This window comes from Rhagoletis zephyria, unplaced genomic scaffold, assembly GCF_001687245.7.
Source record: "Rhagoletis zephyria isolate East Lansing unplaced genomic scaffold, Rhagoletis_zephyria_1.1 Rzeph_scaffold_14176, whole genome shotgun sequence".
Classification (NCBI taxonomy): Eukaryota; Metazoa; Arthropoda; class Insecta; order Diptera; family Tephritidae; genus Rhagoletis; species Rhagoletis zephyria.
In genome coordinates, this window is record NW_016171245.1 from 5341 (window position 1) to 14698 (window position 9358).

At 33.0% G+C, this 9358-nt stretch overlaps 1 long non-coding RNA gene across 1 annotated transcript; it reads left to right on the top strand.

Moving 5' to 3' along the window:
- Positions 1 to 6875: 6875 nt before the first annotated feature.
- LOC108378480 (uncharacterized) lies at positions 6876 to 7438 on the top strand. The gene is made up of 2 exons (XR_001849413.1): positions 6876 to 7035; positions 7313 to 7438. It is a non-coding gene; the product is annotated as an uncharacterized LOC108378480 (long non-coding RNA).
- The last annotated feature ends 1920 nt before the right edge of the window (positions 7439 to 9358 follow it).

Sequence of the window (9358 nt, forward strand, 5' to 3'; positions counted from 1 at the left end):
TTCCATACAAGATATGACAATTTTTTTCCGTATGAAAGAAAATAATAACACCATCGGCAAAAAAGTTATCAAAACTCAACGCCAAGTCTTTGCCACTGGAAACTTACACTTTGTTAAGAATCGAATGGACTATAAAACCGCATTCTTAGAATTTTTGTAAAAATTCTTAATACAAACTTTTTTGTTGTTGTAAAAAATGTTATGTCGCTATTATTTTCCACATGACTGTGTATACTTGAATATCGCAAAAGTAGATTTTTTTTTTTTTAATATATTCCAAGCCGAAACCTTGGTTCGCCGGTGTGTGCTGATTTAAAGTGCATCCACACCACTTGTAATATTTTGGAAAGCGACCCATTTAAGCTGGCCATCGCCAACAAATGTTCCCGTCAGCAAAAATAACTTCAATTTCTTGATGCAAAGCTGTCTCAGGTGGGAAGTACAAGTGCGTGCTTGAATATCGGAAAAGTGTGTCTTTAAGATTTTTAGCGAAAACTTTATAGGTATTTGTGCTAACCCAGTGGGAAACACTACTAGTGAATTATAAATGAATTATGTAAAAAAAACTTAAGCCAGTGAATAATATCTCTTTCCCAGCAAGATATATTAACACAGTAGCATATTTTATCGTTTAAAAGCATATACATATGTATGTATTGTTATACAATGAGAGCAATTGCTTTGCCTACACTGCACTACTAAATTTTGACCGACTTAGCAACAATCAGCTTATGCCGAAAGATATTTTCAACAAATTTTATCATTTCTTTTTTTCTGTTAGTCACTTGACAACAATAACCGCTATAATTCATGCCACCCAATATTGATATGCGTTTCCTGCTCTCTTTGTCTTTATCCATTACTTTCTCCACGCTAAGTACATCACCACTTATATACATATGTAGGGTACATTGACAGCTGTCAGTTAAACAACGAAACGTCAATAGTATTTAATGCTTCAAATGAATAGTAATTAAGCCGAAGCCCAACATAAATGTCAGTGTGTCTATCAAAAAAAACAAAAACATAAAATACAAATAGAAGTAAGTTTCCATAAAAAGAGAGTCTGTTCATGACTATTGTGGCATACATTTATACTTTATTTGAAAAGTGCATACATAGTTATGTATGTATGTATCGCTTCCTATGTTAATTAGATACATGTTAAGCCGTAATAGAAATTAGGCACAGTATTAATTTTTACAGCAATTCGTTGTTGCGCATTTTGTGATATCAAATAATAGGGCGTTTCTCTAAATCTTGCAAGATAGCACGATAGCACCAAAATGCATAAATGCAGCAAAAGTCTGTGTCAAATATGTAGTGCTAGTGAAATTTGAAATGCACTACCACTAACCATATAGTGGTAGTGAAATTTGAAATGCGCTATCACTGAAGCCCTAGTGGTAGTGAAAATCTCGATTTAGTGCAGCGTGCCCAACCCTGTTATTGCACACATAGGAAAACTTTACACACTGTACACTAGTTTTGCAAGGCTTAGAGAATCCACATAATATGTTTCAACATTTCTGACAGTTCATACTGTATTAATGGCAGATCCCTATATTTTGTGCTAAAAATTATAAAAAAGGAATTTTAGAAAATTTATTGGAAATTCGAATTGCTTTAAAAAATTAAGAGCAAGAGTTTTCATGAAAATTCCCATTGAAGTTTTTTATACCCATAGCTGGTACATTAGTACCAAAACAAAAAGGTACTCTTTCCATCGGAATTAAAAAATCTTTTATTTTTTAATGGCCTTATTCATAAAAAATAAAGTAGCTTTATAAAAGGTTTATAAATTGAAAAATCTATGACAACGTCAATTAATAAAGCTCCTTAAACCTACTTTATTTTTAATGAATAAGGCCATAAGACTTTGCCAAAATATTTCAGAAAATATTGACTTGAAAATATCTACAAAAATAGAGATTTTTTTTTTAAATAAAATAAGTTTCAGAAATATTTTTCCAGAAAGATCACCTCAGATGATTGAAGAGATTAAGCTTAAAACGTCTGCGTAAAAATATTTAAAAATTTATTTAAATTCAAATCGATCCTGCCCATTTCGTCTTGGATTACATTCTACTCTACTAATGTAGAGACATGTAATTCTTCCAAAAAAAAAAAAAATCATATCTCCGAAAAAAAAAAATTTAGCTACTAGGGATTCGGCTCGATTGTAGTTCAAAGTGCCTATTTTCTTGTGAAAAAGTTTGAAAGAAATAAAATATATCTGTAGATTTTCTAAAATTTAATTTCGAAAAATTTTTCATAAAAATAAATTTAAAAAATGTATTAAAATAAAAATCTATAATTTTACCATTCTATCTTGAAGAGGCGATAGTTGAAACCCATTAGTTTTTACAAATTCGTGTGCAGTTGAAAAAAAGAATCACCAGATATCGATTTTTATCTAAAAAAAACAAAATATCTTATAAGTCACACCAACACACAACATACTTCAGTTTCATCGAAATTGAAAATCATGCCCGTACCTGACCGGTTGTCTTGAAATGGAAAGCAGCATATGCATTAACATAAAATATTTTTAACTTAGTTTCATTACAAAAATCTTATTATCAATTTTCTAAAAAAATTTAGCTGGATTTGTTTACAATTTGTCAATTAATGACTGGTTTCATAAGTGGTGCCACAAAATAATCAGCCGAATTGGAAAGTTCTTGTGCAGCGTTACAAAAGATGTGGGCTATTATTTTACTAGACTGAAAGCAATAATTGCCAAACAAGTAAAGTACAATTCTACGAAAAAAAACTGTATCAGTTCAGGACAATTCTCACATACCTACATACATACAGATGTGTTTATGTATAAAACCAAAATTTAAGGGAAATCCCCAAAAACTTTATTTTGAAAGTTCTACGAATGTTATTAATTAATTTCATGCTTCTAAGAACGAATATTTCGGCTTTGTTTAGAATTTAAATTCACTTAAGAATCCAAATCAATCTTTCATTTCTCGAAATTTGCAAATTTGACGCTCAGTATATAAACATGATTGGATGGGTACTGAATGATATTGAAATTTAAAAATATTAAAGGGTGTCTAAAAATTACACAATTCAACTTGGCTGTACGACAGCAAAGCCTACTGCCACGGAAACGATATTCTGCGTTCCAATAAGTAGTCCGATAACCGAAATGATGAGCTCGAGGTAGCATTCGCGAAAAAATTCCTACCTGCCTACCTGCCCGGAAATATACCCAATTTATTTCGAATACAAGAGTGGCTAAGGGGTGCCGCTACTTTCTTGCTCGGATTGCTCAAATTATACAAAGTTGTTGCATTTTTCTAAGTAATCCAATATTGGTGACCTTATTTAGGGTAGGTTATCATACAATAAATCCCTATACATATAGTTAGAGTACTGAGCTTAAGCTCGAAACTCGGAAAATTTCAGAAATATTACAAAAAATCACACATCATTTAATTTTTTTAAATTCGTAGAAACTGGTGCCGGGTTTTCTCTCGGCGCTTAATGACAAACATTTCAATGACGTAGTTCGGTATGAAAAAATGTCCATTGCGTTACGTTTACAGTCATTTCAATACCTAGTGGAAATTCAGTATAAAAAATACCCGTAATTTTTTTGTTCGAAAAAATTTCAACAAATTTCTACTTTTATTTATTTGCATACATATTCTCCAAAAACTAAAGAACAAAAATGTTGGCTTTTTCTTCCCGAAATATCTATTAAAAGTTTAAAAGAAAAAATTGTATTTTTAACACAAAATTTATTTATTTTTTTCAATCATGCCTTGAAACTATTCATGACCTATAAAAGTGTAAAAGTGTGTTATATGTATGTATTTCACTAAATTCGGTAAGCAGCTTTTAATTTTGGAACACCCTTTATGTCGTATTTCAATGAAAATTAATCTAAATATTTTGAGTATCTTGTACACACGTAGCCACATACATACATACATGTTTGCATACGTATTTATCTATTTACATACATATGTACCTACTATGTATACATACGTACACAAACTTACAACTTTTAGCTTCATTGGCGTAAGTAAACCTTCCACCCCAAACCATCAGCAGGCGTAGAAGAAAGCCAATAGTAACAGAAACACCACAGACTTTGTGGCTCTCAAGACTCGTGACCAGGGCTACCGACTTGGCTCAAACCGTGACATTTTTGGCCCTATTTTACTTCAAATGGCTTTTAATTTTTCAATTTGTTACTTTTAAAAAAGGTAATATTTTAATAAAATTAGCGTGTACTTCTTTTGCTCAACAATTTTTTTTTTTAATTTCTATAGTGTATACAACTGGTTATTTTACCCCTTATTCTTCTATTTGGCACATTTTGGCCTTTTTTCATCCTCAATATGGCACTTGCTAGCTAAGTATAGTTGGCAACCCAGCTCGTGACGTAGTTGGTCACAGCTAAAGAGCTATGGTCTGATTATGGCAACTTAACGTAAATTACAGACTCTCACTTAAAAATTCTCTTAAATGGATGTTGCTTAAAGCTCAGTTAGTCTAGACTTAACTTAATTTAGCTTGCCATAAGAAATCATCAACGATTACTCACACGTCCAGAAGCGGAAATTTTTTTTTGTGCCACATCACAAAATCCCGGCAAAAAAATAAACAGGTTCTTAGTTGCTTGCGGTAAGTTTTAACTAACCGCCAACACAGTTTGTCATATAACAGGTTGAGCAAAATATTAAGTTAAGTTAAGTTAAGTTACGGAAATTAAGTCTAGACTAACTGAGCTTTTATAATTGAACAGCCGAAACTTAACGTAACTTAATGCCACGTCGAAATCTGTTTCATTTTGATTTTGTAAGTTCTATGTTCCGTTAAGTCAAGTTAAGTCGTCATAACCAGGCTTTTAAGGTGCCACTGCCATCAACAACTTTTCAGGCGTTGCAGTCTCTCAGGGATGCCAGCTTCGTGCAAATTATTTCACTGCAATGAAATTTTAGCTTTGTGGAGATTGCGTGAATAGTTTCAAATTTAAGGCAAAAATAAATATTTGACTATAATGTCACATGCATTTGTATGTAAGTATGAATACATATGTATACTGTTACCTTAAAAAAGAAAAGCCCTATCTCACATCGTCGCAGAAATACCTCCTTGACGAGCCTGGAGGTGACCGTTCTTTTGGAAAGGGCCCTTATGGCCGCCTAGCTATCTGAAAATATAACTAGAAACGCGCCATTTAAACGCTTCTCAAGGTTCAATCCGGCACAAATTGAGATTGCTAGTACCTCGGCCTAAAAGACGGTGGACAAAGTACCCATGGCAATAGAGAGTTTGGTGCAAGGAGCAAAGACATCCGCTCCTGCTCTGCGCTCCATATTTCCTCCGTCTGTGTAAGAGTTCACTAGTTCTAGTAAATCAGTTGACCAGATATCTCGATCTGGAATTTTGCCCTGAAATTTCCTTCCAAAGCAGATTTCCTTTGGCATAGCGTCGGCGAATTCGCAGATTCCTAGGACTAGTATTTTCTCAAAATACCTTTGTGTGGTGTCTTACTTTTAAAAGTACTGTCAGAATTTTGCATTTGCAAATTTCTCGAAGCTGCTGCTTCTTGGACAAAAATGTGGTGTGGGGTTAAACCTAGGAGCGACTCTTAAGACCGCGGTTGAACACGTTCTCATTGTAGAGCCATCCTTTAGAGTGTTTTCAGACGCGAAAAGGGCAGTTTTTTTGCAATGTTTGTGGCAATGTTCAACTGCAAAGTCTTCCATAGGACCACATGGCCCTTGTGGCTTTACTAAGAGTTTTGTCTAGCTGGAAATTCCAGGTCGTCCGCATAACCAACAGCATCGTAACCACTTTCCTTACTTAGTTTGGTCAAGAGGTCATCCACGACGAGAGACCAGAGTAGAGAAGAAAGAACATCTCCCTGTGGGCACCCTCTTGTGGCTCCATTTCTTCTATTCTTTTATTGTTAAGTTGGATTAATTTTTTTGAATTTTGTGCAAACCTTGAAACTGTTATTTATTTTTTCTTGCAGCGGGTGCAATTTTGCTTGTTAACGTTTACGTTTACGTTAAAATCTGAGTCATCGCTCATGGTGATTTTTGTTTTACATAAGCATCAACGTTTGAATCACTTCTACGCACTATTCAACTGAGTTTTGCTCCATGACTAAGTTTGCCAAAGCCTGATGGTAGTACCAATTGTCTGAAAAATAAATAAAATAAAACATTAACAGCCAGTTTCACCAAACTATTTAAGTGGAAATTAACTTTAATTTAATTTTGTATTTAATTCTCATTTAAATAATTTTCAGTTTCAATAAACTATTTATTTAAGTGAGTAAAAAGTGGTTGTAAAACAGACTAGGACTAGCTTTCGCTTTCATTTGTACTGAGAGCTTTTGAAAGCTTTGGCACGCTGTGTTGTAAAAGCAGGGCTGGTATACAAGTAAGCAGCAGNAATTAAAATTGATTGGTGAAACCGAAATTAAAGTAATTTTCACTTAAATAATTTGGTGAAACTGGCTGTAAGCATATCACAAATAATTGCTGTTAAATATCTGAATCACCACCTTTTATCACCCGATTCTTTACATTCGCGGTGCCACATTTAAAAATACTAAACGGGAAATTGAGACAGTGTTGGCAACCCTAGTTACTCTTTTCCAGCAAATTCTCTGCAATAAGCGAGTCATACAAGTATGTAAATATGCGCTCACCCATTTTTGCACGCTGCTTTAGTATACAATGGTTGTTGAACGATCTTTTAGATAGCCGCTTTTCGTTGTGTATTCTTATTATTTTTACGATTTTTTTTTTTTACTTTACTTTTTTTCATTTGCCTACATGAGGAAGCGCGCGTATGTATATCGAGCTAATGCGCTGCTGGTGAGCTACGATCAGTTGAATGGCAAACCTCGTATGGAAAAGTACATGAATTTTTACGCGATCGCTTTTTTTTGTTTCTTTCTTTTACAAACGGCAAAATCAAGTTTCGTTAATTTATTGATTGCAACGGCGCGTAGGTTGTAGTTTTGGAAAAAGAAATTAATAAAATAAATAGGTATACAAATCGGAACAACAATGTGCAAAATAAAAAAAATAAAAATCGAGCTTTTTTTGATAATTCGTAAAAATTTTAAATACATAAAAGAATTAAAATTATTTTTCTGCTTCAAACCGCCAGCGGAAACAAAGCTTTTGTTTACACATCCATTCTGCGTGTTTGTCGCTCACAAGAAATATAAAAAAATATACACATATAGGTACCTACTTAGGTATACTACGTTCTGTGTAGCTGCTACTTAGACGTTGATATGCATATATATATTTTTTTTTAGTTGCTTTGGCATGTTTATGATGGACAAACAAAGTCAGAAATCGAAAAAAGCAGCGAGCAAAGTGAACCGCTGATGCGCATAATAATAGAGTAGACTAACAAACGTAACATAAACAGAAATGATATTGAAAAAAAAAGTTTTATGGAATAAAATTTTAATTACAAATGATATTGCAAATATCCACTATTTCTTATCCCCCAAAATATCTGGAATGATAACTCATTTAAAACATTAATTTACACATGAAAACTGTTTTGGGATACAAATTATGGCTCCTCAAAAGATTGCACCAAAAGAAATTTCATAACAACAACAGAGAATTGCACTGAAAATAAAAAGTTGCAACGTGAACAAGTCCAGAAATAACAACGCATAAATTTTGTTTTATGAAATACTGAGCGTGTTAGCTAGAGAGTCATAATAAGCAAGGTAATCTCAGTGAGCGCGCTTATCGTGGACAGTGTTGCCAGAAGTATAGATTTATCTTCAAAAATCTTATCTTTAAAAAGAACTCGTTAAAATCTTAAATTGTAGATATTTAAATTCAACCAAAATTTCATATAAAAAACCTTCACTATAGAGACCTTCGGCAGCGCTTGCAGATTTTCCAAATATGTGGTTTTAACATCAGATTAATTAAAATAAAACAAAAATTGGTAACAAATAGAAACCACGTCTTTAAGCGGTATTCTTTTGGATATACAGTGACTCAAACAAGTGTTCACGTGTGGATTTTTTTTTTATAAATAATGACAATACCTTTCAAGGTATTTTTCTATAAAAATCTTAAACAAGATTTAGGCAAAACCTTATATGTAAATCAAAGCTTCAAACTTTATACAGAATTTAGAAAACTGTAACAAAATTTCGAGCTTTTTAATCTGAATTTGTACAAAATTTTTGAGTATGCAGTTTTATAGCCCATACGTTTCAACCGACTAAAAATTCGCGTGATATTCGTGAAGAAAAATTAATTATAACTTTGTACGAAATTGGCAGTTCTATGCAAAATAGAAGCAAAAAAAGTCGGAAGAATTTTATTCATTTAAAACTGATTGAGACTGGAATATTTCTATCTAGAAACATCCATTTAATGTAACTTCATATCGAAACCCCTATCTCGGCAGCCAGTTCGAAAACGCCCTATATGAGAAAACTTTTCAAGAACACCCTACTTCAGACTTTGGTTGAAGAGCGCCTTATCTCAGAATTCGGTTTAAAAACGCAGTATCTCAAATGAAAATATATTGAAAATGAGTCTCCCGTCAGAAGTTTTTTGTAAATTTAAATCCTCAAAAAAAATGTTTTCTTAATTTTTTTAGTTTTCTGATTTTTGATAATTTATAGCCAGTTTCACGAAAGTAATTTAAGTAAAAAGTTATTTTTTTAGTTGAATTTAATATTAAAACTGACAGAAGGCAAAAGATCATTTTTCGCTTATTCGGGTGACAAACGGGCTCGCTTATTTGCATAAACAGCCTTTAGTTGCATTAACTCACACATTTTCCTCTTGCAAATGCGCATAAGCAACCGAACAAATGCACGAAATTTTTTTTGGAATCAACTCGGATCAGGGGAATTTTCGTTGACAGCACTGGTAAAAACGGCCAGTTGTGGTCTTTTGTACAAGCAAGCAAACAAAGAAGCGAGTTTGGCGTCCGCGATAGCCGAGTAGTGAGAGTTGCATGCTACAAGCCAGCAGCTGGATGGATCGATCCTCGTTTGGAGCGATTGCCAAACATTTTTTGTTTCTGTTATTTATTTCATTTTATTTTTAGTTTATGTTTAATTTTACTTTTATTTGTTTTATTTTTTACATTTGTTATTTTACTCTTAGTTAATTTAAATTTTTAGAGTTGAATTTGATTAAACTGTCAACAACTAACTGAAAGCAATGTTAAAATATATAGAACATTAAAAAAAAGAAATGAATAAAAACGAAATAAATGAAATTTTACTGGCCGTCGGACTCGAACCCACTACCTTGCGGCTCGTTTATCCGCATTACTGCCGTCTGTCAGGGCAAAATTATTATGCGCATTTGTG